Genomic DNA, 8,453 nt, shown 5'->3' with positions numbered 1-8,453 from the left:
GCACCATATTGTATTAGGCTTAAGTATGAAGAAAGTTTTATTCCCTCTCAATTTATCCTAAATTAATTATTATTTTTAAATTTGAGAAGTAAAAAAATGCATCCAATATTATTAAACCTATTTCAGTACTCCATAGCTACTCTCGCATTAAATGATAAAATTGCCCTAATTGACCGTCAATAAGTTGTTATCTTATTAGTTTTTTTTCCTTAAAACTTCCTACGATATAATGGAGATAATATAAATGAAATAAAGGTAGTAATACTCATACTAATTAGTTTACATTGAAATCAACGGGGTACATGTAATATAATAATGTGAGACTTCTTTTTTTGAATTTTTTTTTATGTTCTTATAACTGTTTAGAAATAAATGGTTTTCTTTTATACATCCAATCATTTTTCTCGCTAAGAATAGTAATGCATCTAAAGATGCATAAAAGAAATGAGATGAAAGCAAACAGGGTCAAACTCATCCATTAGAAAGGTGATGTAGGTCAGTCAGGTATTATCAAATGGGTGAAATAATAAAGCAAATTGTGTCAAATTTTATTTCCAATTCAATTTAAGATAATCACTTAAGCTCCTATCTATGTACTACATATTTGTTTATGTATGCCCGTGCAATTTTGCACGGGTTTAAACTAGTAATTCTATAAATCTTGTCACAACTCATTTATGATTTATCAGAATTAGAAATGAGTCGATAATACCACACAGAAAAACCCATGCATGGACCAAAATAACCCGGCTCAAAGTGCGTTATATCGGAAATTATCCAACTCTAATGATGTAATAGGTGGACCTGTCAAAATTCGACCCGACCCGAAAACCCGACCCGCCCGACCCATTTTTAGGGTTACAAACCCGATTTTTTTCGACCCGCGACCCGTTTGACCCGAATCCAAAATGACCCGTTATTTTAGAGTTCAGACCCGACCCGAACGGGTCGACCCGTTGGGTCAAGGGAAAATCATGAATTTTATTAAAAATATTAATATTTATATATTATATTTGAAAATATAGTTAAAAAAATATTTTTTTATTACTTAAAATTAAAAATTCAACCAAAAAGTCAATTTTATATAACTTTTATACTCCCTCCCAGTCACTATAATGTTCCCTCTTTCCCGAAACGGATTATTCAACTAATGTTCCCCTTTCTATTTTTAGAAACTTTTACTCTTATTTTATTCATTCATCTCTCCTATCACCAAACCTCACACAACTCATTTACTCCTATTTTATTATTTTCCTTTATGTTTTGGTCTCACGATTCTTTATTTAACTACTAATAATTCATTCTTCTCTCCTATCACCAACCCCACACAACTCTTTTACTCCTATTTTAATACTTTTCCTTAAGTATTGTGCCCATATCAAATGGGAACAATATAACGACTGGGAGGGAGTAATATTTAATAATAAAATAATTATTAAAAAAACTTTATTTTAATAATTATATCAATATAAGTTATTGTATATGATGAGTATGATTAAAATAATAACTTTAAATATATTTTACTTTTTAAAAAATATTTTTTAAATTAAAAAAATCGTTTAAAAAAGACGTTAAAAATTATTTCTACGGACCCTAACCCGACCCGTGACCCGTATGACCCGATTCGTATCTGACCCGACCCGTCCGACCCGTTTGACAGGTCTAGTTATAGTAAATCAGTCCGTCTTGCTTAAGACCGCCACTATCCGTCTTAAGCTTAAGACGGATAGTGACGGTCTGAAACAAGAATTTGTGATAGTAAATAAGTAATCAATCCAAGTGATCGGTGATCCAGTAATAGTCAAATGTATTACTCCGTAGAACACAATAGTAAATTCCGGAATAGGATAAGGATAACATGCTAGTCAAGTCGACGACTGTGAAGTAAGCTTGACTTGTTAATAAACAAAAGAACTGAAAGTTGAACATACGAATATGGTTGAATATGAGTTATATGACGCCATGACGGTATAATTTTATATGGTGCATTGACCCCATAAATAATTTGATGTTGATCTACACGATCTGGGTGTGAACGTATAGTACTGTCCTTTAAGTACAGTCGCACTATAAGAAATTTCGTCTAAGCGACTTTGATTCCGTACCTTTCCGTACCTTATTCTTCAGTTTATAGACTATACATTTGAGGTAGTACCTCTTATTGTTTATTTTCTGAGTTTTGTTTTAAAGTTTTTGAGTTCTGCTTTAGAATAAAGTTCTTGAGCACATTTATTAAAACATTTAATAAACACGAGATGGGTCTGGCCTTACCCGCGGTGGAGGAGAGAAGTCTAACTCACAAGCCCAAGAATGCTCTTATCTCCCAAAACCAATTGGCTATGGGAGAAACACCCCTAGGCCTTATAAGATAGACAATCTCTCTCTTTTTCACCGATGTGGGACTCACAAGTGGATTTACACTCCAACAACATTACACTAAAAAACTATAATATTACTCAAAAACTATATTTATAAATGATAATATGCTTAGAAAAAAATGTATATACGCTCAAAAACTACAAGGTACTACTTCATATGCGTAATCCTTTTTATCTTTATTCTTCATATTTTATACTGATAAAGGTTTTGACTATGGACAATATTACGGTGTTACATGGTATCATTCCCACATCTTAATAGTGCCCAGACCAAATATCCTCCTTGTATTTACCTTTACATTTACAGAAAATATTAGAAATAAAAGCTCTTTATTAGCCAAGGAGGACATAATTATTGTCCTCCAGGAGGATCTAAGAATTTTTCGTGGCGATATCTCATTTTCCATGTTTAAACGATAAACATGGTACAAATTAGAATGCTTAACGTACTGCTGGTCGAGAATACTTTTATTGACAAAAAAATAAGCTTTTCCTATACTATTAATCATAGTTGTTCATTGCTCCTATGTTCTATTTTACGGAGTATTATTTTGTACAGAGTATAATTTATTATGTACATATTATTTTGAAGATTATTGATCGTTTAATTCAAATAGTTGTAATAGCCCAGATTTTAATAATGTTTATAAACAAATACTTAAAAATAAGGAAATTTATTCAGTTTCAAGGAAGTACAAATTTTGTAATGTCAACCAAACATAAACATTATTATACTAGGAATTATTCCATGTATGTTAGAATCAAATTCGTGTAAAAGTTGACTTTCTAAACAATTACTAAGATACATTAAGGGGGCGTTTGGTTCATTATCATGGAATGGAATGAATTGGAATTTGAATCCATAATGGTATGAGGTTCTAAATCCATTCCTTCATAAACTTGTTTGATTCATCTTAAAATTGTAAAGGGTGGAATGGAGTTTGATACCAAGGGTAGAAGTTGGGTATGAGATTCTAGGGGGTTGGAATGGAGTTAGATACCCAAAACACTCCAACCAAACATTGGAATGGAGCAAATCCATTCCAATCCATTCCAAAAGAGTCAACCAAACACCCCCAAGACTCTGTATGATAAACAACGGATTAATTTCATCATAAGCAGATTGTAAAAACAGATTATAAATGCCGGATTTTTTAAGAAGATTTGACTAGCATATTATAATTAGCAGAATTAATTTGAGTGTTTGGTAATTGGCAGATTACGATTAGTAGATTGTTATTGTTCCGGGTGTAATTCCAGAGCAAGTACAGTTACCACCCGTGGCTTGTAGAATGATGTCTTGAGTTGATTCCTTCTTGCCTTTATCGTCCCTCTCGGACTCTCCTGCAACAATGAACGAACTGAGGGCTTGGCTTTTTGCCAAGCGTACTCACTCCGACGCTCAAGTCAGTAAACTTAAAGGATTAACTTGTGTTACTTGGCTAAGTAGGTATTGTAGAGAGATAAGGAAGATATTACCAGATGAATAGTGTATTTAGGTTAAGTTGTGGATCCTTTCCTCAATGAGGTTTGAGGAGTATTTATAGGCTTTCACCTTTTGTCACGTAGTGGCCAAGTGGCCAAGTGGCTAGCAGGTGGAAAGATCGTTCTACCCTCGGCCGATGGACCTATGGCAGGCCGGCCGAGGGGTCTTGGATATGAGTACGCGGATATGTGCCCCGGCTGGCTGGTTGCCATGCCGAGACCCAGATGACAGGCCGATGGGCTACATCGGCTAGGTTGTCTAAGTCGTTGACTTGCTGTGGACGTTTTTGACCTCGCTCAATATGTTGACTTGGTCAGCGGTGCAGAATATGCCCCATCAATTTGCCCCCAGCGTAGTCTATGTCGTGGTATGGGCTCCGATGTATGTTGAGCGTATATTCTGCGCAAGCAATTTGCAAAAACTTTTCTGCGTCGGCTTCTTCTACTGCTCCGGCTACTTCTACCTCGGCCTGGGTCTGCTTAGGCCGTACCATATCCCCCCTCCACATGGATGCGTAAAGGGCATCCGATGTGGAAAAGAAAGTGACGCTGGCCGAGACCAGGTTTGAGAGTGCCGGTTGTTTTTGATTGCCCCCGGCCGGCGCTACCTAGCTTGGTTGATCATGTGGCCGGCGGAGAACAGATGCTTGGGAATTTGCTGAGGAAGGCAAATAGATGGAGAGATGTGAATGGGCGTGTTGAAGACGCTTGGTCACTGTTGCATTGATTGACGTTCAACTGTTACAACGATTGACATTCCGTGGTTGCATGTCCGACACGTGTCTGTTCGCTGATTGGCTGACGCTTCATGGGTTGTGCCCTGATTGGTCCTTCCTCATGGGCTTTTTCCTATAAATAGGGCAGTTATCCCGTGAAATTGGCCACCAATTTCATTCTCCAAAATTTTTCTCTCTAAACTTTCAAGGGTTTCATTGTCTTCTAATTTTCAGAGTTGTTACTCCGGCGGGTGTTTTTCTTCAAGGTAAACAAACAAACTTTCCAATTTTTTAACTTGGTAAATTTTTACTGTAATCATGTCTTCTGCTGATGCCGGGACTAGCAAACCGGCGCGGGGGGGTTCCCCGTCGCGTCTTGATGAGGGGGAGAAGTTGGACGCCCTCCTGATAAGGCCTGGGGGCCCTAGGTCTCCTTCTCCTGAAGTTGATCCTCGAATTTTGGAGGAATGGGAGGATGATGATGGTGTCGATGATGACGCTGACGATTTTGGTGATGATGCTGCAAAGGCTCGTCCCAAAGAGGGGAGGCAGTACGTTATGGATCACGGTGACGTCTGTAAGGTACGCGTTGACCGTGCTTGGACCCATAAGTTAGCCAGTTGTTCCGGCGAGACATTGTTCGAGGGCCATTTCTTCTTTGGCAGGGGATACAAAATTGTTATCCCTGAGGAGGGCCAGGCCGTCTGTTGCCCTCCACCGGGCCACACCGGCGTATACATGCGACACTTGGAGTACGGGCTCCGGTTTCCGCTGAATGAGTATGTTATGGCCATCATTAGGGCCATGAACGTTGCCGTTGCCCAACTGCACCCGTTGGCTATGAGGACCATAGTCGGCTTTGTCTGGCTTTGTCTCTTCAAGGGGGAGGCCACAACGGTGAATTTATTCCGCCGCTTCATTATCTCCACTGCTATCTCTGGCCGCGTCGGATGGTACAGTGTGCACATGGAGAAGGGTTATGTCTCTGTTGACAAACTTACTTCTTGCAAGGACTGGAGAGATCGGTGGGTGTACGTTAAGGTGCCGGATGACTACCCGCTGCCCCGCTCCTTTCAGCACCAAGTGAATTTGCGGTGTGAGACTAAGGCAGAGCATGACAGATGGGTCACCCGGAAAAAGCTCAAGATGGATGCCAGCAAGGTCCTTCTTAAAGAGGATGAGAAGCTGGCGATGAGGCTCTTTGGTTCGTCTATGCATGTGGACACTGATGCATTAACTGTATTTTGTAGATCAACCGCTGTCGGCCGTCGCTTTTATTGAGCAGCAAGTGGAGAAACCTGTGCAGGCTGGTGATCAAAACGTCACTATTGATTCTTCATCCCAGAAGGCTTCCTTTTCCCAACTGCAGGCTTGGTGGTCAAAACGTCACCACTGACTCTTCATCCCAGAAGGCTTCCCCTTCCCAGCTTGTGGCGGAGGGCGCGAGGTTGATCAAGAGGCTGGCGAGGTGGAACGAGCTGGCCGGTGCTCATATTATAGAGCAGGAGAAAGCCGCGGCTCAATCTGTTCTTGAGATTAATGCCGCTAAGAAGGTGGCCGTGAAGGCGAAGCTGGATCTCCTCGATGAGCAGAGGCTTAGGGGGGATGCTGAGAAAGCGCTCTTGGCTGAGAGAAAACTCAGGGAGGACGCTGAAAAGGAGGTCCTTGCTGAGAGAGCCAAGGCCGAGGCTGCTGCGGCCGAGGTTGCAAAGCTGCTGGCGAAGTGTGACCTTGTTCAGAGGCACGCCGACCTTTATTTCCAGCAGAGGAATGAATTCCGGGACATGCATCAGGTCCAGGGGAAGGTGGTTCGGAGCAAGGAGGCCATCATTAGACAAAAGGAGGAGGACATTAAGATGCTCCAAACCGTCATGCTTCCTAACATGTGTGCTGAATTCCGGGATCTGGCCGAAGGAGCTGCCAGGGAAGTGATTGGGGAGCTCTTCCCTCTTGATGATTCCTTCCCGTGGGACAAATTTAACGAGCTGTTTGACGACAAGCTCGAAGCTAAAGAGGCGGCCGTGGCGGAGAAGGCCAAGAAGGCGGTGAGGGTGAATATAGAGAAAGAGGTGGCCGCGGAGAGAGCAGCCCTTGCTGAAAAGGCTAAGGCGGCCAGGGAGGAAGCCGAGAGGATGAGGGCAGCTGATGTTGCTGAGGCTGAGGCTGAGGCCGCGGAAGCTGAGGCTGCTAAGGAAGCTGCCGGGTCGCCCATTAAAGATGATGCGGCCGTTGCTACTGATGGTGAGCAGCAAAAGGCATAGGGAGACGGGCGGTTGTCCCCAGGCTCACCCGGCGTCTCGGATAGCTTCAGCTGTTCGGGAGCCAATTATTAAGCCCTTCCTCCCTCCCATCTTTTGGCGCTCTAAATGACATATTTGTAATTTTTGCTTTTCTTTTCCCTGTATTTTGTACAACTTTGGTAGGTTGTGTTTTGGCTTATCCCTATGGGGACGGCCGTCGTCTGTATCCTCTTCACTTGTAACTTATCTTTTTTTTTTAATAAGAGCTCGTTTTTTTTGCTTCCGGCTTGGCCGAGGTCTTTACCTCATTCCTTTTTCTGAGTTGTCTTTTCGTGCTAATAGTTGAGCATCTCAACTGTATTTAACGTTTTCACTTTGCCTCTGGCTTGGCCGAGGTTTTTCTTGTCTTCGTCTTAGTTGTCATACGTTATTAATTGAGTGTCCCCTCTGTTTCCGCCTTGGCTTGGCCGAGGCAGTCTAGAGCGCGTATCTCAACTGTGTTTAACGCTTCTAAGGCATTTTGATCGATGTGGCGTCTATCTCCCGATGGTGACCGCCGCTCTTGTCGGTGCGACAGTGTGAGCCGACGTTTGCTTCCTGTTAGTGACTGTCGTGGCGTCTACCACTTGGAGTGACTGCGACGGCGTCAAACCTCTTTGGGTGACTGCCGTGGCGTCTACTACTTGGGGTGACTGCGACGGCGCCCGCTTCTTGATGGAGACTGTCGTGGCGTCTACCACTCGGAGTGACTGCGACGGCGTCAAACCTCTTTGGGTGACTGCCGTGGCGTCTACTACTTGGGGTGACTGCGACGGCGCCCGCTTCTTGATGGAGACTGCCGTGGCGTCTACCACTTGGAGTGACTGCGACGGCGTCAAACCTCTTTGGGTGACTGCCGTGGCGTCTACTACTTGGGGTGACTGCGACGGCGCCCGCTTCTTGATGGAGACTGCCGTGGCGTCTACCACTTGGAGTGATGCGACGGCGTCAAACCTCTTTGGGTGATCGCCGTGGCGTCTACTACTTGGGGTGACTGCGACGCGCGCCGCTTCTTGATGGAGGCGTGGCGTCTACCACTTGGAGGACTGCGACGGCGTCAAACCTCTTTGGGTGATCGCTAGTGGCGTCTACTACTTGGGGTGACTGCGACGGCGCCCGCTTCTTGATGGAGACTACCGCTTTTGTCGGTGTGACAGTGTGAGCTGGAGTTTGTTACTTGATGATGACTGCCGCTCGTGTCGGCGTGACAGTGTGAGCCGACGTCTATTTATTGCTGGCGACTTATGGGGGAAAATGGACACTTTGATGGAAAACTTGGACGATTTTTTATTAGGTATAAACATGCGTTGGGGTGCCCACAGCTATCTTGGACACCTCTGCCGCTATACATAGTTTTCCCGAGATTACCGGCGTCCTAATGGCTCATCAAAGGCACCCCTTCCCAGTCAGCCGCTAGTTGCATCCATGAGGTCGCCCTCCTGTTGTAAGGATGGACTTTTTCCTTTCTCCGACTTCTTTGCCACTTTGAGGGATTGCATGTTGCATCCTCTGGCAGCTATCTGGACGTTGACCACCTCGTCGTTTTCGTCCTTGGAGACGAGCTTATGCGCTTCCCCCCGGTCCGAGACATACAT

This window comes from Silene latifolia, chromosome 11, assembly GCF_048544455.1.
Source record: "Silene latifolia isolate original U9 population chromosome 11, ASM4854445v1, whole genome shotgun sequence".
Lineage (NCBI taxonomy): Eukaryota > Viridiplantae > Streptophyta > Magnoliopsida > Caryophyllales > Caryophyllaceae > Silene > Silene latifolia.
The sequence above is the reverse complement of the archived record's forward strand: the minus strand, read 5'-3'. Positions refer to the sequence as shown.